General features: G+C 35.9%; 1 protein-coding gene and 1 long non-coding RNA gene across 2 annotated transcripts in view; one reads left to right on the top strand and one right to left on the bottom strand.

The window, feature by feature from the left end:
- The window catches only part of Rbcn-3A (rabconnectin-3 alpha), a 668,488-nt gene that overhangs the window by 505,573 nt on the left and 137,783 nt on the right, over positions 1–25,132 (bottom strand). The gene's annotated exons all lie outside the window — the stretch shown is intronic.
- On the top strand, positions 20,527–20,979 carry LOC142228571 (uncharacterized). Its single transcript, XR_012720211.1, has 3 exons — positions 20,527–20,605; positions 20,663–20,744; positions 20,813–20,979. It is a non-coding gene; the product is annotated as an uncharacterized LOC142228571 (long non-coding RNA).

Here is a 25,132-nt window from a genome sequence, read left to right as displayed (position 1 = left end):
AAATCTCTCAATGAGATGGCTGAGCAGTACAATATTCACCTAATATGGGTGCCTGGCCATAGGAACATACCGGGGAACTGCGAAGCGGATGAGTTGGCAAGGCTAGGGACTACCTTACATATTCCAGGGGAACTAGAATTTGTTGGTATGCCCCTAGCTACCTGCAAGCTCATGCTGCGTGAGAAGGCTGTTATGATGGCAAATGTTCGATGGGAGAATTGCAAGGGTTGTAACGACACCAAGCAAATATGGCCCCATTTCAACTTAAACCGCACACTAGATATGCTAATGTTCTCGAGACGTCAGATATCACTCCTGATATCTGCTATAACGGGTCGCTGCCTGATAGGCGATTTTGCAAAAACTATTGGCGCGAAGTATAATGACTATTGTATGAGCTGTCATGATGCGGAGGAAAAAGAATCAATTAAACACCTCTTGTGTGAGTGTCCTGCATTTTGTGTAAAGCGCAAGCAACTTTTAGGAGCATATAGCTTCAGATTACTGGCGGATCTGGAAAACGTTAACTTAAGCAGTCTGCTACTGTTTTTGGAACAATCTGGTTGGTTCAACAAAGAAAAATAATCAAGAAGGTTCAGCGGTTAAAACTAGAAGTGCCCATATGTAATAGGTACTTTTAGTTAATGTGGTATCACAATGGACTGAATAGTCTAAGTGAGCCTGAATCTTAATCGGGCTGCCACTTTAACCTAACCTAACCTAACCTACGGATCCTCCAGATAAATCTTCATCATTGTAAGGCTGCATGTGCTGCCTTAAAAGTTCTCCTGATGAAAGGGGACATAGATATAGTTCTTATTCAAGAACCAGATGTTTATAGAAACAAAATATGTGAATTAAGTACTCCGGGATTCAAACTATTGCAGTATACTGGTAATGATGTAATTCGAGCCTGTATAATTGCTAAAAACGAGCTCAACTTGTTTCTGCTTCTTTCAATGTGCAATACAGAAACTGTCGTTGCCAGTTTAGAAATAGCCAAATGCAAATATTGGGTATCTTCGGTCTACATGGGACATGACAGGAAGATGCCTCCATGTGCCGTTAAGACCTTAGTGGAGGAGTCACTGAAAACAAAGACGAAACTCATTATGGGATGCGATGCGAATGCACATCACAGTATATGGGGAAGTAGTGATACTAATGCAAGGGGAGAGTCGCTAATAGAGTTTATTTTGCGTACTAATCTGGTAGTTTGCAACAAGGGAGATGCCCCAACCTTTGTCACTAAAAACAAGCAAGAGGTTTTGGACATCACCTTGGCCTCGCAAGAACTGAATGAAATGATATCTGAGTGGCAGGTTTTAAGTGAACACAGCTTCTCAGATCATCGCTACATCAGTTTAAAATTTTATGTTCATACCACCAAGACCATATTTCCGCCAAATGTTAGGAAAGCTGACTGGAATGGGTATAGGGAACCGTTCAATATGATGATACCGGAAATAACAGAGACAAATATGAGAAATGTGCAAGATATTGAACACGCAGTGGAGCGCAAACCCTTCTGACCTTGAATCTATTTTAAATAGACTGAAACGATGCAATCCAGATCTTCCAACAGCTGATTGGAAGGTTGGCCGTTTGGATGAAGTGGATGGACCAAGACGGCATGCAGTGTTTATATTGAACACTCAGTCTTTGCCACATCTAGCAAAGTCCCAGGGCCGTGTATGTTACGGCTTTCATTATATACAAATGAAGGTATATAAAAACGATCAGCTAAAGGATTCAGAAATGGACAAGCCTCTGTCTGAATGAGAAGAAAGCGGATCCTCTTGCGAAGTCGAGGGAGATACCAAAGTTGAAGACATGGATAGACACCGTATGCGAGAAGAGGTTTCTATTGCCTCAAAACTCACCAAAGTTGAACCTATGGTTATTCCGAGAGTCACCGAGATCTCTGAAGAGGACATTCTTGATGACTCGTTTGAAGCGGCTGATGTGACGGTTGTTGAAAATCTCGATGGTCCTACGGATCCTCCAGATAAATCTTCATCATTGTAAAGCTGCATGTGCTGCCTTAAAAGTTCTCCTGATGAAAGGGGACATAGATATAGTTCTTATTCAAGAACCATATGTTTATAGAAACAAAATATGTGAATTAAGTACTCCGGGGTTCAAACTATTGCAGTATACTGGTAATGATGTAATTCGAGCCTGTATAATTGCTAAAAACGAGCTCAACTTGTTTCTGCTTCTTTCAATGTGCAATACAGAAACTGTCGTTGCCAGTTTAGAAATAGCCAAATGCAAATATTGGGTATCTTCGGTCTACATGGGACATGACAGGAAGATGCCTCCATGTGCCGTTAAGACCTTAGTGGAGGAGTCACTGAAAACAAAGACGAAACTCATTATGGGATGCGATGCGAATGCACATCACAGTATATGGGGAAGTAGTGATACTAATGCAAGGGGAGAGTCGCTAATAGAGTTTATTTTGCGTACTAATCTGGTAGTTTGCAACAAGGGAGATGCCCCAACCTTTGTCACTAAAAACAAGCAAGAGGTTTTGGACATCACCTTGGCCTCGCAAGAACTGAATGAAATGATATCTGAGTGGCAGGTTTTAAGTGAACACAGCTTCTCAGATCATCGCTACATCAGTTTAAAATTTTATGTTCATACCACCAAGACCATATTTCCGCCAAATGTTAGGAAAGCTGACTGGAATGGGTATAGGGAACCGTTCAATATGATGATACCGGAAATAACAGAGACAAATATGAGAAATGTGCAAGATATTGAACACGCAGTGGAGCGCAAACCCTTCTGACCTTGAATCTATTTTAAATAGACTGAAACGATGCAATCCAGATCTTCCAACAGCTGATTGGAAGGTTGGCCGTTTGGATGAAGTGGATGGACCAAGACGGCATGCAGTGTTTATATTGAACACTCAGTCTTTGCCACATCTAGCAAAGTCCCAGGGCCGTGTATGTTACGGCTTTCATTATATACAAATGAAGGTATATAAAAACGATCAGCTAAAGGATTCAGAAATGGACAAGCCTCTGTCTGAATGAGAAGAAAGCGGATCCTCTTGCGAAGTCGAGGGAGATACCAAAGTTGAAGACATGGATAGACACCGTATGCGAGAAGAGGTTTCTATTGCCTCAAAACTCACCAAAGTTGAACCTATGGTTATTCCGAGAGTCACCGAGATCTCTGAAGAGGACATTCTTGATGACTCGTTTGAAGCGGCTGATGTGACGGTTGTTGAAAATCTCGATGGTCCTACGGATCCTCCAGATAAATCTTCATCATTGTAAGGCTGCATGTGCTGCCTTAAAAGTTCTCCTGATGAAAGGGGACATAGATATAGTTCTTATTCAAGAACCATATGTTTATAGAAACAAAATATGTGAATTAAGTACTCCGGGGTTCAAACTATTGCAGTATACTGGTAATGATGTAATTCGAGCCTGTATAATTGCTAAAAACGAGCTCAACTTGTTTCTGCTTCTTTCAATGTGCAATACAGAAACTGTCGTTGCCAGTTTAGAAATAGCCAAATGCAAATATTGGGTATCTTCGGTCTACATGGGACATGACAGGAAGATGCCTCCATGTGCCGTTAAGACCTTAGTGGAGGAGTCACTGAAAACAAAGACGAAACTCATTATGGGATGCGATGCGAATGCACATCACAGTATATGGGGAAGTAGTGATACTAATGCAAGGGGAGAGTCGCTAATAGAGTTTATTTTGCGTACTAATCTGGTAGTTTGCAACAAGGGAGATGCCCCAACCTTTGTCACTAAAAACAAGCAAGAGGTTTTGGACATCACCTTGGCCTCGCAAGAACTGAATGAAATGATATCTGAGTGGCAGGTTTTAAGTGAACACAGCTTCTCAGATCATCGCTACATCAGTTTAAAATTTTATGTTCATACCACCAAGACCATATTTCCGCCAAATGTTAGGAAAGCTGACTGGAATGGGTATAGGGAACCGTTCAATATGATGATACCGGAAATAACAGAGACAAATATGAGAAATGTGCAAGATATTGAACACGCAGTGGAGCGGATTACTAAGGCCTTCAACATCTCACTGAAAGCTGCATGCCCTAGAGGGAAGCCAAGGGGGAAAATCGACCACCATGGTGGTCTACGGAATTAAGTAATATGAGGAAATCCTACAGGACGCTTTTAACAAGGCAAAGTCCACCACAGCCCGTGAGGACTGGGACGCTTACAAGAAGAATCTGAGAGGATACAAGCGAGAACTGAGGAAGGCTCAGCATAACTCTTGGAATGATTACTGCAGCAGTATTGAGAATACGTCCGAGGCTTCCAGACTACGGAAGGTTCTAGCATCCACCAACTCCGCTCCAGGTTTCATTAAAACGTCGGAGGGCAATTGGACAACGTCCAGTGAGGAGACGCTGGAGGTACTATTGGACACACATTTTCCTGGAAATCAGACGGTTGAACCATGTACTGGCGGTGCCACAGTTGCTCAGCGGTCGTTTCCTGTCGAGGAAATTGTATCGGAAACTAGAATGAGATGGGCGCTAAATAGCTTTGGACCATTCAAATCCCCCGGACCTGATGGAATTACTCCGGCGGAGTTACAAGCGGTGGCTGACAGATTATCCCCTGGTTGTCGGCGATATATAAAGGATATATGAACTTATCATATATCCCAGGAAAATGGAGGGAAACAAAAGTCGTTTTCATACCTAAAGCGGGAAAAGCCTCTCACTCGAGGGCGAAGGATTTTCGACCAATCAGCTTATCCTCATTCCTACTTAAGACTCTGTAGAGGATGATAGATATTTATCTTAGAACTAGCATCGATTCAAGTTTGTTCTCGAAACGACAGCATGCATACTCGAAGGGCAGGTCTACTGAGACCGCACTACATGAACTAGTCAGCTTTATTGAAAGCTCACAATCTGTCAAAGAATACACAATCGTGGCGTTTCTAGACATCGAAGGGGCGTTCAATAATGTCCATCCGAGCTCGATATTAAATGGACTGACAACTCTGAATGGTGATCCATGTATACTCAGGCTGTTAGACGAACTGCTAATGAAGAGACGTATTTCAGCCACACTAGGACAAGCAAACATACAAAGGTATGTGAACAGAGGCACTCCCCAAGGAGGAGTTCTATCACCTCTTCTTTGGAATGTTGCTATAAATAGCCTTCTGGTTACTCTAGAAAAAGAAAGGATAAAAGTGGTGGCATACGCAGATAATGTGGCTCTGGCAGTCAGGGGAAAATTCCCATCCACAATCAGAGATATTATTCAGAGGGCCCTCCGGATGACTGAGAAATGGGCGAAAGACAATGGTCTTGGGGTAAATCCTGTAAAGACAGAACTAGTCATGTACTGCAAAGTTCGCAAAACTCCCACGTTTAGGCCTATTTCCTTAGGGGGTATTGAAATTCCCTCTGGTGATTGTGCAAAATACCTTGGCGTTATTTTGGACAGGAAGCTGAACTTTAAGCTTAATATTGAAGAAAGGGCGAGAAAGGCAACTGTAGCTTTGTACTCGTGCAAAAAGGCAATAGGAAAAAAGTGGGGACTAAAACCAAAAATTGTGCATTGGTTACACACGGCAGTGGTTAGACCTATAATGCTATATGGTGTTGTAGTCTGGTGGCCGGCACTTCAGAAACCGACTTGTTTAGATAAAGTTCAGCGTATGGCGTGTTTGTGTATTTCAGGCGCATTCAGCAAGACAGGAACAAATTCCCTTAATGTCATGCTGCATTTATTGCCTTTAGACATTTTGGCCAAACAGTCAGCTGCAACAACGGCTGTGCGGTTGCGCGAGCTATCGCTGTGGTCGGAAAAAGGTTACGGTCACAGTTCGGTCCTCAAAATAATGCCAGATGTGCCTAACGTAGTGGATTACACTTTGGCGAGTCCACTTTTCGACAAAAAGTTTGAGACTCTAATCCCCAACAGTGAGGCGTGGTGCACACAGACCCCGGGGAATAAAGAATATATAGATTTCTACACTGATGGCTCCAAATTGGATGGACAAGTGGGGTTCGGAGTATATAATGATCTGGAACTTCGAATAGCGAAAAGATTACCTAATCACTGTAGTGTTTTTCAGACTGAAATATTAGCAATAAGAGAGGTGGCGAATTGGCCGAGAAGTAATGTTCCAAAAAATGTGGGCATTAATACATACTCAGACAGTCAACCTGGAATAAAATCCTTGGACTCAGTGTTCCTCAACTTGAAAACGGCCATCGACTGCCGCAAATCTCTCAATGAGATGGCTGAGCAGTACAATATTCACCTAATATGGGTGCCTGGCCATAGGAACATACCGGGGAACTGCGAAGCGGATGAGTTGGCAAGGCTAGGGACTACCTTACATATTCCAGGGGAACTAGAATTTGTTGGTATGCCCTTAGCTACCTGCAAGCTCATACGGCGTGAGAAGGCTGTTATGATGGCAAATGTTCGATGGGAGAATTGCAAGGGTTGTAACGACACCAAGCAAATATGGCCCCATTTCAACTTAAACCGCACACTAGATATGCTAATGTTCTCGAGACGTCAGATATCACTCCTGATATCTGCTATAACGGGTCGCTGTCTGATAGGCGATTTTGCAAAAACTATTGGCGCGAAGTATAATGACTATTGTATGAGCTGTCATGATGCGGAGGAAAAAGAATCAATTAAACACCTCTTGTGTGAGTGTCCTGCATTTTGTGTAAAGCTCAAGAAACTTTTAGGAGCATATACCTTCAGATTACTGGCGGATCTGGAAAACGTTAACTTAAGCAGTCTGCTAATGTTTTTGGAACAATCTGGTTGGTTCAGCGAAGAAAAATAATCGAGACGGTTCAGCGGTTAACACTAGAAGTGCCCATATGGAATAGGTACTTTTAGTTAATGTGGTATCACAATGAACTGAATAGTCTAAGTGCGCCTGAATCTTAATCGGGCTGCCACTTTAACCTAACCATGATGGAGAGATCAGTATGTGGAAGTAACTCGTAACGAACGGTTGGGTTTTTTTTTTCGTGTCAATTGAAAAACATGATTGGCGACATTCTGTCTGCTGCATTCAAAATGTGTGCATACATATTTTGAACGCAACAACAAATCATAGCAAAGGGTTGAAATAAATAAAGTGTGCAACAACAAATGGCCACGTGGTAAAGGTTTGAAAAAATATATGACAGAACGCATTTGAAATTTTATTTAACCTGTGTTTGTGTTTTGTGGTATTGTAAAAATAGAAAACAACAATAATTTTTATTGAAGGTAAGAAATTATGAAATGTGAATACCGTTTTCCATTGAAGCCTGCTTACATTAAACGGACTAAAATAATATATTTTTTATTCATTTCTTTTAGTGACCAATTTTATTTCGTAAAATTGACCAATCAATCCCATCGACTCCAACATTTTATCAAATATATAAGAATATAAGAACATGTTTGCAATCAAAAGGTGGGTACTCTATTGATCTTTTAAAATTATAAATTTTTCCATTTGTTTTGTTTTGTTATTGTTGGTTTTGTTCTTTAAGCATTGTTGTTGTTTTTATACCCTCCACCATAGGAGGGGGGTATATTAACTTTGTCATTCCGTTTGTAACACATCGAAATATTGCTCTAAGACCCCATAAAGTATATATATTCTGGGTCGTGGTGAAATTCTGAGTCGATCTGAGCATGTCCGTCCGTCCGTCCGTCTGTTGAAATCACGCTAACTTCTGAACGAAACAAGCTATCGACTTGAAACTTGGCACAAGTAGTTGTTATTGATGTAGGTCGGATGGTATTGCAAATGGGTAATATCGGTCCACTTTTACGTATAGCCCCCATATAAACGGACCCCCAAATTTGGCTTGCGAGACCTCTAAGAGAAGCAAATTTCATCCGATCCGGCTGAAATTTGGTACATGGTGTTAGTATATGGTCTCTAACAACCATGCAAAAATTGGTCCACATCGGTCCATAATTATATATAGCCTCCATATAAACCGATCCTCCGATTTGGCTTGCGAGGCCTCTAAGAGAAGCAAATTTCATCCGATCCGGCTGAAATTTGGTGCATGGCGTTAGTATATGGTCTCTAACAACCATGCAAAAATTGGTCCACATTGGTCCATAATTATATATAGCACCCACATAAACTGATCCCCAGATTTGGCTTGCGAAGCGTCTAAGAGAAGCAAATTTCATCCGATCCGGCTGAAATTTGGTGCATGGCGTTAGTATATGGTCTCTAACAACCATGCAAAAATTGGTCCACATCGGTCCATAATTATATATAGCCCCCATATAAACCGATCACCATATTTGACCTCCGGAGCCTCTTGGAAGACCAAAATTCATCTGATTCAGTTGAAATTTGGTACATGGTGTTAATATATGGCCTCAAACTCCCATGCAAAAATTGGTCGAAATCGGTCCATAATTATATATAGGCCCCATTTAAACCGATCCCCAGATTTGACCTCCAGAGCCCCTTGGAAGAGCAAAATTCTTCCCATTCGGTTGAAATTTGGTACGTGATGTTAGTATATGGTATCCAACAACCATGCAGGAATTGGTTCCTATCAGCCCATAATTATATATAGCTTCCATATAAACCGATCCCCAGCTTTGACCTCCGGTGCCTTTTGGAGAAGCAAAATTCATCCGATCTGCTTGAAATTTGGTACGTGGTGATCGTATATGATATTTAACAACCATGCCAAAAGTGGTCCATATCAGTCCATAATCATATATAGCCCCATATAAACCGATCCCGAGATTTGGTTTTGGAGCCTCTTGGAGGAGCAAATTTCATCCGAGTGAGTTGAAATTTGGTACATTGTGCTAGTATAAATATGGTCGTTAACAACCATGCCTAACTAGGTCCATATCGGTCTATAGTTATATATATATCCCTCAGATAAATCGATTTCCAATCACACAAAAGTTGGTCCATATCAAGTTCATAATTGTATATAGCCCCCATATAAGCGACCCCCATATTTCAATTCTGGCCCTCTACTTACCGTGCAAAAAGTCCATATCGATTCGTAATTATTTTTAGACTTAACTATACATAACTTTTTTGTCTAATATAATTGTGTCTAAACTCATAATTTAGAAAACGATGTTAAGAAGTTTTAAGATACCACAACCCAAGTATTTCGATTGTGGATGACAGTCTTTCGTAGAAGTTTCCACGCAATCCATGGTGGAGGGTACATAAGATTCGGCCTGGCCGAACTTACGGCCGTTTATACTTGTTTTATTTCAGCTTAAAACCATACATTGACTAAACTACAAGAGTAGCTTAACCAACAGAGGAAAAGAATGTTTGTCAAATTTATTTGGGCAAAGCCCTATAGACTGCAAGATGGTTGGATGGACGCACGTTTCGGAATTACCACATTCCTCATCAGCATCCTCTACTTGCAGCAAAACTATCAACCAATTATCAGAATAAATTCAGGCAGTTTATTAAACCCAACAAAAACCACACTTGAACCCTCCGAAAAAAGGTTTTACATTGATAGCCGGCTTATGCCGAAATAAATTCGAAACAAACATATCTCTTTTCCTATGCCACTGTCAAATACTGAATATGTTTTATAAGAAACACATATTTTCTTTTATTTCAAATATATCTAAATACGATTTTGAGGGCGCAATATATACATTTTTTGATTGAAATTTATAGCCAATTTCAATTAATTATTTAATTGAATGAATCAAATAGTCGATTGATTTTTGTCGCGAAATTAATTAAAATTTTAATTGATTCAATTAAAACTGTGATTGGATTTTATGTTAAAAATCAATCACGTTTTTAATTGATTCAATCACACAATTAATTGATTCCGGGACAAAATTCAATTAAATTTTTAATTGAAAATCGTGTTGGTTTTCAATCAACACCATTTTCGTGATTGAAAACATTTTAATTTAAACAAGTATATACGGCCGTAAGTTCGGCCAGGCCGAAGCTTATGTACCCTCCACCATGAATTGCGTAGAAACTTCTACTGAAGACTGTCATCCACAATCGAATTACTTGGGTTGCGGTAACTTTTGCCAATGACAAGGTATCTTAAAACTTCCTAATACCGTAATATATACCACGTAGTCCATACGTGGTATATATTAAACTTAAAATTGCGAATTAAATACGTATATAATTATAAAATTTTGACAAAATAAAACTGTGACAACATTTTCTATAGAAGTAAAATTTGGACAAAATTTTCTATAGAAATACGATTTTAACAAAATTTTCTATAGAAATAATATTTTGACAAAATTTTCTATAGAAATAAAATTTTTACTAAATTTTCAAAAGATTTAAAATTTTGACAACATTCTCTACAGAATTAAAATTTTGACAACATTTTCTACAGAAATAAAATTTTGCCAAAATTTTCTATAGAAATAAAATTTGACAAAATTTTCTATGGGAACAAAATGTCGACAAACTTTGCTAGATTATTTTTGCTCGAGTGGCAAGCATGATTATGAACCGATATGGACCAATTTTTGTGTGATTGGAGATCGGCTATATATAACTATAGACCGATATGAACCAATTTTGGCATGGTTATTAGCGGCCATATATTAACACCACGTTGCAAATTTCAACCGGATCGGATGAATTTTGCTTGTCCAAGTGGCTCCGGAGTTCAAATCTGGGGATCGTTTTATATAGGGGCTATATATAATTATGGACTGATATGGACCAATTTTTGAATGGTTCTTACAGACTGTATACTAATATCATGTACCAAATTTCAGCCGGATCGGATGAAATTTGCTTCTCTTAGAGGATCCGCAAACCAAATCTGGGAATCGGTTTATATGGGGGCTATATATAATTATGGACCGATATGGACCAATTTTTGCGTGGTTGTTAGAGACCATATACTAACACCACGTACCAAATTTCAACCGGATCGGATGAATTTTGCTCCTCTAAGAGGCTCCGGAGTTCAAATCTGGAGATCGGTTTATATGGGGGCTATATATAATTATAGACCGATATGGACCAACTTTTGCATGGTTGGTACAGACCATATACTAACATCATGTACCAAATTTCAGCCGGATCGGATGAAATTTGCTTCTCTTAGAGCAATCGCAAGCCAAATTTGGGGGTCCGTTTATATGGGGCTATACGTAAAAGTGGACTGATATGGACCAATTTTTGCATGGTTGGTAGAGACCATATACAAACACCATGTACCAAATTTCAGCCGGATCCGATGAAATTTGCTTCTCTTAGAGCAATCGCAAGCCAAATTTGGGGGTCCGTTTATATGGTGGCTATACGTAAAAGTGGACCGATATGGACCAATTTTTGCATGGTTGTTAGAGACCATATACTAACACCATGTACCAAATTTCAGCCGGATCGGATGAAATTTGCTTCTCTTAGAGCAATCATAAGCCAAATTTGGGGGTCCGTTTATATGGGGGCTATACGTAAAAGTGGACCGATATGGCCCATTTGCAATACCATCCGACCTACATCAATACCAACTACTTGTGCCAAGTTTCAAGTCGATAGCTTGTTTCGTTCGGAAGTTAGCGTGATTTCAACAGACGGACGGACGGAAGGACATGCTCAGATCGACTCAGTATTTCACCACGACCCAGAATATATATACTTTATAGGGTCTTAGAGCAATATTTCGATGTGTTACAAACGGAATGACAAAGTTAATATACCCCCATCCTATGGTGGAGGGTATAAAAATTATTGAATCCGCGAGTTTCGTGATTGAAATCAAAGAACAATTTTTGTGTGTATGTTTACTTGGCATGTTATTCCCCAATTAAACAAACCCATTTCGCACGTGTAAGTAAACTTAGAACAGTTTAGATTGGAGAAAGTTGTCAGCGTATAAAGTATAGCTTTTTTTACGAATTTATAGAAATTTGATGCGTTTGAGAATTGATACATTTGTGAAATTGACTTTAATAAATCTAAAGTTATTCTCTTCAAAAATCTATAGCATAAAATTTAATTGAAAATTAACACAAATTTAGTAAATGAAAAATTACTATGCAAATAGTTGGTAAGTAATTTAAAAAATATTAGTAAACACAAAAAAAAAACGTTTGGAAAACGTGTACCGAAAATGTTTTTCTTTTGTGAGGGTTTTTTGAATTTCTTCGAAAAGTTTCAAACTTTTATTTCCAAAAAAAAATTATAAAATGTTTATTTTTGCAATCAAAAAAAAATTTTATTCATTTCGTTTATATCAAGCACTTTTCTTATTGATACTATCATTTTCGTGATTGAAGACATTTCAATTTAAAAAATTATTGAATCCTCGATTTTCGTGATTAAAATCAAAGAACAATTAAACAAAACCATTTCGCTCTTGTAAGTAAACTTAGAACAGTTTAGATTGGAGAAACTTGTCAGCGTATAAAGTATAGCTAGAAATTTGATACCTTTGAGAATTGATACATTTGTGAAATTGACTTTAATAAATCTAGAGTTATTCTCCTCAAAAATCAATAGCATAAAATTTAATTGAAAATTTACACAAATTTAGTAGATGAAAAATTACTATGCAAATAGTTGGTAAGTAATTTAAAAAATATTAGTAAACACAAAAAAAAAAACGTTTGGAAAACGCGTACCGAAAATGTTTTTCTTTTGTGAGGGTTTTTTGAATTTCTTCGAAAAGTTTCAAACTTTTATTTCCAAAAAAAAATTTACAAAATGTTTATTTTTGCAATCAAACAAAAAAAAAAATAAATAAATAAATAAGTTTTGATTCATTTCATATATATCAAGCACTGTTCTTATCTGACTTTAAGTCTTTTGTAAGACACATTTGGAGGTTTCATACACACAAAAAATTATCACCAAAATTTTTTCAATTAAACACTTAATTGAATTTGGAAACGGATTCAATTAATATGTTAATTGATTCAATTGATTATTTAATCAAATCCGAATAAAAACCAATTAAAAAAATGATTGATATTTATTACGTTTCCAATTAAAATATTAATTGATTCAATCAATTTGTTAATCAATTCGGAAATAATTTTCAGTTACAAACGTGATTGAAATTTTTTCCGTTTCCAATTACACATGTGATTGATCCAATCACCTTTGTGATTGAAACTGAATAATTTTGAGCAATGGAAAGAGCGACAAGAGAACAAGAGAATGGGTATTTATTCAACAATGTATGATGGAGAGATCAGTCTGTGGAAGTAACTCGCAACGAACGGTTGGGTTTTTGTTTTTCGCGTAAATTGAAAAACATGATTGGCGACATTCTGTCTGCTGCATTCAAAATGTGTGCATAAATATTTTGAATGCAACAACAAATCATAGCAAAGGGTTGAAATAAATAAAGTGTGCAACAACAAACGGACACGTGGTAAAGGTTTAAAAAAAATATATGACAGAACGCATTTGAAATTACCTGTGTTTGTGTTTTGTGGTATTGTAAAAATGGAAAACAATCTACGTTTATTGAAGGTAAGAAATTGTGAAATGTGAATACCGTTTTCCATTGAAGCCTGTTTACATTAAACGGACTAAAATAATATATTTTTTATTCATTTCTTTTAGTGACCAATTTTATTTCGTGAAATTGACCAATCAATCCCACCAACTCCTTCATTTTATCAAATATATAATAATATGTTTGCAATAAAAAAACTGGGTACCGTTTTGATCATTTAAAATTATAAACTTTTTTCACTCCTAGTTTTCTTAAAACCAAGAGCGGTATGGGTTTGTTGGAAGATTCACCTTGAAGTTGCGAAGTAGCGTTGGCATTAAATTGCATTGTTGTTTTACCTGCCTTTTTCAGTTTGAACCCAAGTAGAGAGCAGTATATCTGGTATATAAACTAATGAGCTGAATTATGTAATGGTAAAAAAGTTCTTTCTTTTGGATTTAAAAATATGAAAAATATCCGATAATAATAAAAATATGTATTTACCATTTATATTTTTTTCTATTTCCAGAATTTGCAAAGTATCATCAATATAATACCAAATATTACATTGCTTTCCCATTATTTTTGTCTTTGATTGGTTCAAATTTTAATAGACGATTTTAATGTGTGGAAATTTTGGAAAGGAATTGTTACTAAAATTAAATTACCGAGCTCCTTAATACACCTTTTTATGCTAAAAGACTACAACTGCAAAAGAAGATTATAAATCTGCAACCTGGAACTAAGAATTGAACTTGATATTCTATGCAGGTAATGTTTAACAAAATTAACTTTTAATTGAACAAAATTAAATTCAAATTATTCTGTTTACTTTCAGAAAAACTAATTTAGCTTACAGGCTGCTGATTTATTGGAAATCTAGGCGCATCTACATATTAGAAGGAACATGCTAACATGGTTATTATTATAAGGAAGATAATGATTTATATAATTTATATATAGGGTGATTTGTTAAGAGCTTGATAACTTTTTTTTTAAAAAAAACGCATAAAATTTGCAAAATCTCATCGGTTCTTTATTTGAAACGTTAAATTGGTCCATGACATTTACTTTTTGAAGATAATTTCATTTAAATGTTGACCGCGGCTGCGTCTTAGGTGGTCCATTCGGAAAGTCCAATTTTGGGCAACTTTTTCGAGCATTTCGGCCGGAATAGCCCGAATTTCTTCGGAAATGTTGTCTTCCAAAGCTGGAATAGTTGCTGGCTTATTTCTGTAGACTTTAGACTTGACGTAGCCCCACAAAAAATAGTCTAAAGGCGTCAAATCGCATGATCTTGGTGGCCAACTTACCGGTCCATTTCTTGAGATGAATTGTTCTCCGAAGTTTTCCCTCAAAATGGCCATAGAATCGCGAGCTGTGTGGCATGTAGCGCCATCTTGTTGAAACCACATGTCAACCAAGTTCAGTTCTTCCATTTTTGGCAACAAAAAGTTTGTTAGCATCGAACGATAGCGATCGCCATTCACCGTAACGTTGCGTCCAACAGCATCTTTGAAAAAATACGGTCCAATGATTCCACCAGCGTACAAACCACACCAAACAGTGCATTTTTCGGGATGCATGGGCAGTTCTTGAACGGCTTCTGGTTGCTCTTCACTCCAAATGCGGCAATTTTGCTTATTTACGTAGCCATTCAACCAGAAATGAGCCTCATCGCTGAACAAAATTTGTCGATAAAAAAGCGGATTTTCTGCCACTGATTTTGGTAATAAAATTCAATGATTTGCAAGCGTTGCTCGTTAGTAAGTCTATTCATGATGAAATGTCAAAGCATACTGAGCATCTTTCTCTTTGACACCATGTCTGAAATCCCACGTGATCTGTCAAATACTAACGCATGAAAATCCTAACCTCAAAAGAATCACCCTTTATAAATATAGTTGTTATTGATAGTAGTTGTATTTGTAAGTTATGTTAGAACAAAACACAAATGACAAGAACCAAATTTATTTGTCTATTGCATAATTCAAAAAATAATACAATATTAAATATGTTTTATAAGAAACACATATTTTCTTTTATTTCAAAAGAAAAAAACTAAATACGATTTTGGGGTCGCAATATATAAATTTTTTGATCGAAATTATAGCCAATTTCAATTAATTACTTAATTGAATGAATCAAATTTTTGTCGCGAAATTAATTAAAAATTTAATTGATTCAATTAAAACTGTGATTGAATTTTATGTTAAAAATCAATCACGTTTTTAATTGATTCAATCACACAATTAATTGATTCCGTGACAAAAGTCAATTAAATTTTTAATTAAAAATCTTGTTGGTTTTCAATCAAAATGGGTGATTGATACTATCATTTTCGTGATTGAAGACATTTCAATTAAAAAAATGATTGAATCCGCAATTTTCGTGATTGAAATCAACAAAATTTTTTTTGTGTGTAGTAAAAAATTAATATAGTATGTAATGTAATCTCGTTGTAGTGAGAAAGACTTGAGGGAAGATTAGACAATTAGACAGGAAAGAAAACAAGAGTTAGTCTTGTTTTTACATCATGTAAAAAACATTTATCACAAAAAGCATATACTTTTTTATTCAAACAAACGTCCTTACAGCAAAAAGCAAATGGGAAACGATATTTGTTTGTTTAAAATTTCGTTTGGGATGAAAGGATTATTTTTTGTGTGTATTTAAAATATTACATCGAAATATTTATATAGAATCCGATATGGACGAATTTGTTTCAACTGTGTCGCCTGGAATTAATTTTTGTTTTACGTTAAAATTAAATTTATAAATATATGCTATGTAAGTTGTTAGATTTTCATTCTCCAAACCATATATGCTATATGTATGACCAATGCCAGAAAAAATTTCCGATAAAACTATGCTAAGTCCACTTAGATGAACAACGCAAAAAGACCAAAGTGGCCTAAGTAATTTTTAGCCATGTTCTATTACCACTATATTATGTATGGGACATTAATGTTTCATTAAAATAATATGTGTGAATGTAAGCACATATAAATTTACAAATTTCGATTAAACATATATATGTTGTGATATTTTATTCAGAGAGCGACAGAGAGAGAGAATAGAGAAACATTTATATTAAAATTAATATTCGGAGTAAAGAGAATAGACATTCGGAACTAAGAGAGTAGACATTTGAAAAAAAAACAGCATGTGTTTTTGCCTTGAGAGCAGCATTTTATGTATGTGTGGACATGTGTTTTGTTTATCATTTCGGCATTATGGGCACAATTCTTTTTCTAGCTTCGCCAAAATATAAAAATTACATAAAAACTAGCAAAAGGGCTCTATACTCTTTTGTAGAGTTGAGACTGTAAAATGAAAAAAGGGGAAACAGTGAAAAATTAAACAGTAAAATGTATAAAAACCAATTTTAGTTCCTCTTTATTAATAACCTTTTTGGCAAATTGTATTATATGAATGGAATGATCCAAAGCAACAATTGAAAAAGAAAAGTAAACGTGAAAACATGCCAATTTTAGAGCGATAATACCAACTTAATACCGGCTTTAAAGGTAAAAATGAAATTAAGTACAAAATTATTCGTTATTAAAAATTCATATTTATTTGTATTTCTAAATATGATAAATTTTAAATGCATTTAAAGTGGTGTTAAGTGCTAGTAAAAAAATAGTTCACGCCCAATTAAATTTATATGTATATTGTAAAATTATTTATGTTTATACTCGACTTCACGTTCTTCTTTTGTTACGAATTTTTGATTTTTTTCGAAAATTTCAAACTTTTACACCAAACACATTTTTGTTGTTTTTTTTTGATTTCAGCTTAAAACCATGCATTGACTAAACTACAAGTGTAGCTTAACCAGAAGAAGAAAAGTATGTTTGTCAAATTTATTTGGGCAAAGCCCTATAGACTGCAAGATGGTTGGATGGACGCACGTTTCGGAATTACCACATTCCTCATCAGCATCCTCTACTTGGAGCAAAACTATCAACCAATTATCAGAATAAATTCGGGTAATTCACTCAACCCAAAGTGAACTGCACCTGAACCTTCCGAAAAAAGGTTTGATAGTCGGCTACTGCCTAATTTGCAAGCTTATCTCTTTTCCTTTGCCAAACTCAAATCATCGATTTGAATGTAGTTGGATGGGTTTGTTTTTGAGCGCGCTTCCTCTATCTTCATTCGTTTTGTTTGTTATTGTTGGCTTCTCTTCAATCGTTATTGTTGTTTTCGATCTCAGCTTAAAGCCATGCATTGACATTAAGCTGAGATCGAAAACAACAATAACGATTGAAGAGAAGCCAACAATAACAAACAAAACATATCTCTTTTCCTTTGCCACCGTCAAATCATCGATTTGGTTTTTTTTTCTTCAAAAAACAACAACAATGATTAAAGAAAAAACCAACAATAAAAAAAACAAAATGAATGAAAAAAAGAGGAAGAACTCTCAAAATAAACCCAGCCAACTGCACTCAAATCGATGATTTGGCGGTGGCAAAGGAAAAGAGATATGTTTGTACGAATTTATTTCGGCATAAGCCGGCTATCTTGTAAAACCTTTTTTCGGAAGATTCAAGTGTGGTTTACTTTTGGGTCTAGCTTAAAGTGAAAAAAGTAAAGATTGTCGTCGAAGTCTATGGTCATAAAAATTTAAAAATTATACAAAAAAAAAAGAGAAAACAAAAACTAATAAAAAACTGGTTTTTGTGAAAAGTCGTGATTTCCAAAATGTCACAAGAGTTATACAAAAACTTAACCTCAAAGCACCAAACATGGCAGCAGAGTGAAGAAATTGGTTTACGCAATTTACCGTTTTTATCACTACATCAAAACTGGAAGGAGAACCAGATAAAAGGAAAGTCGCACTTTTGTTGCACCACATGAGCGCAGAAGCCTTAGAAATATTTTATTCCTTCGATAAACATCTGGATTCTATTTCGTATAGTGAATTGGTGAATCTCTTTGAGGAGTATTTTATACCAAAGTCAAACCTCGCCATGGAGAGACATGCTTTTTCTCGAGAAAGCAAAATTCTGGAGAAACCATAGACGATTACGTCACATCCTTAAAAAAATTAAGTTTAAGGTATGAATTTGGTAACCTCCGGTTAGATCACGTAAAGGATATTTTCATATGTTGTATTTCCAGTAACATGCAACACGTAAAGGAGCGATTGTTGAGTGAAGGGAAAATTGAGCTTAACAGAGCTGTTGAAATTGCCAAAAACATAGATGCTGCACGTGAAAATGCTAATCAATTACATAATGATTTCAGTCTAAATGCCTTATATGGACAGCGATATTCAAAAGGGTATAAACCCAATACATGTCAGAAATGCGGACAAACACACAGAAAGAAATACCCAACCGAAAACGCTATATGTCGCGCATGCGAAAAGAGAGAGCACTACTCCAAAATATGCTATACAAAGCACAAACAACACCATGGTCGCCAAAAGAAAATATGTGAAGCTGCCCAGTCAGAAATTTACGATGGTTATAAATATTGAGCGTTGTAACAGCGTTGGAAGCCAACGTTGAAACAACGCTTGCTAAACAAATTAATTGACGGTTTTTAAATAGTAAATTTTCCATAAAATTATCGTTGAAAATGCATGTTCCATCAATGTCCAATGGTTTTTAATGAGTAATGGATGTATTATTGTTGATATGAATTGATTTATAATAGGATAATGTTCCTTTATCATATAAAGTGAATATGTACATTAACAGTGAAACCACTAGGAACAACAATTTTGGTTAATTTTACAAATGAGGCAATTGTAGAAAGTTTTAACTAAACTAAACGCTGGCATCACGCCAAAACCCAAATATAAGTACTTATTTATCGACTAATTGAAGAAATTTTGTTAGACATAATTACTTTTTTTCACATGTTAAGGTGGGTATTAAGTTCAAGTTTAGCCGCTAATTTTCACTAAAGTGAAAACTAAAGCAGTAAAAAACGTCATAAAATGTATACATATTTGTTGCAGATTTCATTATAACTTGATGGGGAATATCCCAAAGCAAGTTTTCACAAAGTTTATATTCATTAAAATGGATTATTAAAGAAAAGTAATCGTGAAAAAATTACGATTTTAGCGGCTAAACTCGAACTTAATACCCACCTTTAAGGTGAGTATTAACTTCGAGTTTAGCCGCCTAAATCGCTAAAGTGAAAACTAAGTCAGTAAGAAAAATGCATAAAATTATACATATTTGTTGCAAATTTTATTATAACTTGATGGGGAAAAGCCCAAAGCAAATTTTCACAAAATTTGTATTCCTTAAAACGGATTACTTTTCTTTAACAATCCATTTTAAGGAATACAAACTTTGTGAAAATTTGCTTTGTACTATTCCCATCAAGTTATAATGAAATCTGCAACAAATATGCATAATTTTATGCCTTTTAAGAAAAAGGAAGAAAAGTAATCGTGAAAAATTTGCGATTTTTGCGGCTTAAGGTTAGTATTAAGTTCGAGTTTAGCCGCTAAAATCGCCATTTTTTCACGAAAAGTAATCGTGAAAAATTTGCGATTTTTGCGGCTTAAGGTGAGTATTAAGTTCGAGTTTAGCCGCTAAAATCGCCATTATTTCACGATTACTTTTCTTTACTAATGTTTTTTAAGGAATACAAACTTTGTGAAAACTTGCTTTGGGCTATTCCCCATCAAGTTATAACAAAATCTGCAACAAATATGTATAATTTTATGCCTTTTTTTACTGATCTAGTTTTCACTTTAGTGAAAATTAGCGGCTAAACTCGAACTTAATACTCTCCTTTAGTGTCGGGAGTTTTCTTTGTATAATTTAGGAATTTGAGATGGTAACACTGAAAAAATGCAACTCTGTGTACAAGAAATAACAATTCATAAACAAATGTGAAACAATTATAACGGCGATAATAAGCGTCACTTCGAAATGAGAAAATAAAATAAAGAATAAATATTGGTAAAATGTCTCAAAATCTTAACAAAAGGGAAATTAACACCCTTGATACAACTGAAGGTAAGAAAAATGTCGTGCAATAAAGAATTCATTTCTTTATACTTTGCATTTGTTTCTACAGACACTGATAAAAGGTTGGACTCCATTGGAACGATGCCTTTCGTAGAAAAGAATCAAGCAAAGCGACAAAAGCTAAAACACAGAAGAGGTACATTTTGAAATCCTGAATTGATATAATTGTTTTAATTCATTTTTCACTTTACAGATGCTATAGATGATACGTTGGATTTTTTTCGAGACGGAGGATCACAGTATGCCATCCCATTCCGTAAATAAGGATGACGAGAGTAAGGAAATGTATTTCGCCTAATAGAGGCCATTATCAACAAATGTTATTCTTTATCTTTCTATGTAGCTTCATTCAGGGATGAAGTTAGAAGAGAGTTAAGGGCTATTAAGGACAAAATTGGAGTGATAAAAAATGAGTTGAAGAATGAAATTTGCAGTTTACGGAGAAGTTTACTTTATAACTTCAAAAAATGGAGGAGTCTATTATTTCCAACGTGAACACCATATTAAAATATTTTTTTACCAGTTGGAAATGTCAATCTTAATTATGTATTTTTCCTATTAATTGTTAAGTTTTCTGATGTTCCTTTGTAAAGTGTAAAACACTAATATAAATATAACAATAAAATATTCAACGTATTTTGTTTTGTTTCAATAGCGGTTTTAAGGTACTGTAAAATTATAATTCTAACCCTCCTAAAGCATTCTAGAAACAATTGGAAAGACGTATGAAATGTTGTTTTTCAGTGTTTTTTAATGGTTGAAAAAACCATCGATACACCGTATAATGATGTTATCATTTTGGGGTTGTCAAAGCGTTCGTTAAACCATCGGAAAAAAATATTGTTTTCATGACGCTTTGAAAACGTTGTTAAATACAATCGATACACCGTGGAATGATGTTATCATTTTGGGGTTGTAACAACGCTTTTTCCCACCGTGTATCAACCGTTCACAACGCTTTTACAACGCTTTTCCGATGGTTTTTTTCTGACTGGGTGGTGAAGATGTAGAAGAACCGTTATTTGTGGGTGCGCTGTCATGCAGTCAATTTCGTCAGCGGAATATCAAAAACAATAACAGCAAGGGCTGGTTTATTCCCGTTATCATCATGAACGAAAATGTTGAGTTTCAGTAGACACAGGTGCCGATGCCAACATCATATCACAGCAAGAAGCAGATATTGGGTCTCACTGATAACCAAAAACAATACACTTTAGAAGATGGGAAATTGGCTGCTGAGAACAAACCATTGACGGCGCTAGGTCCCTACTTGTCGTTTACGTGTTTGGTTCAACACATTAAAATGCAATTAAAAAGAAATTAAGAGTTGGAAACATCTTGGAACAAACGGGAAAATATAATTTTTAATTTATTGCTCATTTAACATTGTTCAATTCAAAAAATTAAGTTTTTCATTTAAAAAAATGCAAATAAAAAAATTACAAACATGTATGGGCCTAGAGCCGTCAATGCAACATTTGGTATGACGCAAACCAATTTCCTATCTTCTAATGTGTATTGTCTTTGCTGATAACATGCAATCCACAAATATCAACATACATACATTTAATGGTGAGAAGTTACCGGTGGTGGGTAAGATGGAATTAAATGTTTTTATAACGATGACATGTATTTAAATGATTGTTATATTGTCAACGTGAAATGCAAAAATATTATTAGCCTTCAACTTGCTATTAGAATGAATTTAGTGAAAAATGTTAATACAGTCTCAGTCGAAAATATAATTGAAAAATACACTGATTTATTTGAAGGTCTAGGAAAAATAGAAACAAAATTTAATTTAAAAATCGATAAGTGTCATACCGGTGGTCGATCCTCCTAGAAAAATACCATTAGCTTTGCTTGAAAATGTAAAAAGTGAATTAAAGAGAATGGAGAAACTTGAGGTTATTGTAAGGGTTGAAGAACCTACAGTCTGGGTTAAAGGGTGATACGGTCAAAATAAACTTGACGTATTTCTTTCAATTTTGCATTTAAAAAACCTGAACACCCCTCATTTTGAAGGTGTGTGTGTAGAATGTTGCTCCTATTTTGATTTTGGAATTCACTCTTCAGTTGTCAAAATGCCGTCCAAGCAAGAAGAGCAGCGTATCAAAATTTTGCTCGCGCATCGCGAAAATCCGAGCTACTCGCACGCAAAGCTGGCAAAATCGCTAAAAGTTGCCAAATCAACCGTTACAAATGTAATTAAAGTGTTTGGGGAACGTTTGTCGACAGCCAGGAAGTCTGGATCGGGGGGAAATCGAAAACCGGAAGCCGCTGAGACGACAAAAAGAGTTGCCGGTAGTTTCAAGCGAAACCCTAACCTCTCTCTCCGAGATTCCGCAAATAAGCTGGGTGTATCGTCTACAACCGTGCATCGAGCCAAAAAACGACCCGGACTATCGACTTACAAGAAGGTAGTGACTCCAAATCGCGATGATAAACAAAATACGACGGCCAAAGCGCGATCCCGGAGGCTGTACACGACGATGCTGACGAAGTTTGACTGCGTGGTAATGGACGACGAAACCTACGTCAAAGCCGACTACAAGCAGCTTCCGGGACAGGAGTTTTATACGGCAAAAGGAAGGGGAAAGGTAGCAGATATTTTCAAGCACATAAAACTGTCAAAGTTCGCAAAGAAATATCTGGTTTGGCTAGCCATCTGTACCTGTGGCTTGAAAAGCAGCATTTTCATAGCTTCCGGGACTGTCAACCAAGAAATTTACGTGAAAGAGTGTTTGAATAATCGTCTGCTGCCTTTCCTGAAGAAACACTGTTTTGGCCGGATTTGGCATCTTGCCATTACGGTAAAAAGGCCATGGAGTGGTACGCCGCCAACAACGTGCAGGTGGTTCCCAAGGACAAGAACCCTCCCAACACGCCAGAGCTCCGCCCAATTGAGAAATACTGGGCTATTGTCGAGCGGAACCTAAAGAAGACCAAAAAAACTGCTAAGGACGAGCAGCAGTTCAAGGCAAACTGGCTTTCTGCGGCGAAGAAGGTGGACAAGGTGGCTGTACAAAATCTAATGGCAGGTGTCAAGCGTGAGGCCCGGCAATTCGGATTTGGAAAAGCGAAAGCCTAATTGAATATTTTTCCTGAATTTTATACTAATTGAACTTGAAAAAGAAATTTAATTTGATTTTTTAAATAAGCGATTTCACCGATTTACACGCGTTTTCCCTTGACCAAATTTTGACCGTATCACCCTTTACTAGATAAACTAGAAAAAAAATGGCATTCGTGGACCTAGTCTAATGTGGTTTAAGAGCTACTTTAAGAGCAAATGAGCTCAGTGAAAGTCAGCAAACCTTTTTCGGCGTACCGCAAGGTATTAAACTTGGACCTCTACTGTACATAATATACGCGAACGAACTAATGAGGGTAATAAAAGAGGGCATTGCTTTCGCATACGCAGATGATACGGCCATAGTAGTATCAAATAAGTGCTTACGAACAGCCACGGAAATAATGCAGAGAGAGCTAGATATGGTTAATAAATGGTGCCATGATAATGGTTTAGTCATAAATTCTGGAAAAACCAAAATTGTGTATTTCAGACCACAACATTTCCAACAAGAAAACGTCAATATTATCTTTCATGACACAGAATGTATCCACAATACCCATAATATCGGAAACCACGAAATTAAGGATAAATGTTTCAGCAAGATTGAAACTGTAGAGACCTACAAATACCTAGGTGTACACCTAGACTCGAATATGAAATGGAAAAAGCACCAGGAAGAGTTGCAGAAAAAAATTCGCAAATCTTCGTATTCTTTATATCATTTAAGTATGTGTTCACCATTCTATGTCCTAAAACAAGCCTACTTACAGAATCATATATACGGCATGGCATAACAGCATGGGGAAACGGAGCCAGTTGTAGGGTAATTCAAGCATCACAAGACAGAATCGTCAAATTATTATATAAAAATTACAAAAATGTAATGATCAACATATTGCAAGACATCAACGAACCAACCATATAGACAGACACTCACCCAGCACTACAAACACAATGTACAGAGATCTACAAATACTTAACATCAGAGGATTATACAAAACAACAATAATAAACGAATTTTCGACAAACACAAATCTTCTAGAGCCTATCAGCCATAGTACAAGAATGAGACTAGAAGGAAGGTATAAGATACCGAAATATCGAAACAACTACGGGAAAGCATCGCTTTCAGTAGCACTACTGAAGCTTTAAACCAGTTACCAACACCAATATTCAAGACTAGAAATAAGAATGCAAAAAAGAAGCACATTAAAAACTTTTTTGTAAATAACTAAAACTAATTTTACACAAATTATTTATTTATTATTTATTTTTTTTTTTTTTCAAAAATGAACTATACTATAAAAAAACAGCTGAATTTAACTTAATTGCAAATATGAAATAGTAAATACACAACTAATTATAATTTATTAATCCTGCAGACAAGCCTTGTATGGCTTCGTGGGAATAGAATTATAAGATGAATTGTACATTAAAAATGACAATTAATAAAGAGAATTAAAAAAAAAATAAAAAGGACACTTGTCATTGAGCTTAGCATAGAATCGGAGAACAAACAATCATCACAATGACACAATGGACTGAATAGTCTAAGGGCGTTTTCGTTTCGCAAAAAATATGTTGCCT

Source organism: Haematobia irritans, chromosome 3, assembly GCF_050003625.1.
Source record: "Haematobia irritans isolate KBUSLIRL chromosome 3, ASM5000362v1, whole genome shotgun sequence".
In the NCBI taxonomy this organism is placed as follows: domain Eukaryota; kingdom Metazoa; phylum Arthropoda; class Insecta; order Diptera; family Muscidae; genus Haematobia; species Haematobia irritans.
The sequence above is the reverse complement of the archived record's forward strand: the minus strand, read 5'-3'. Positions and strand labels throughout refer to the sequence as shown.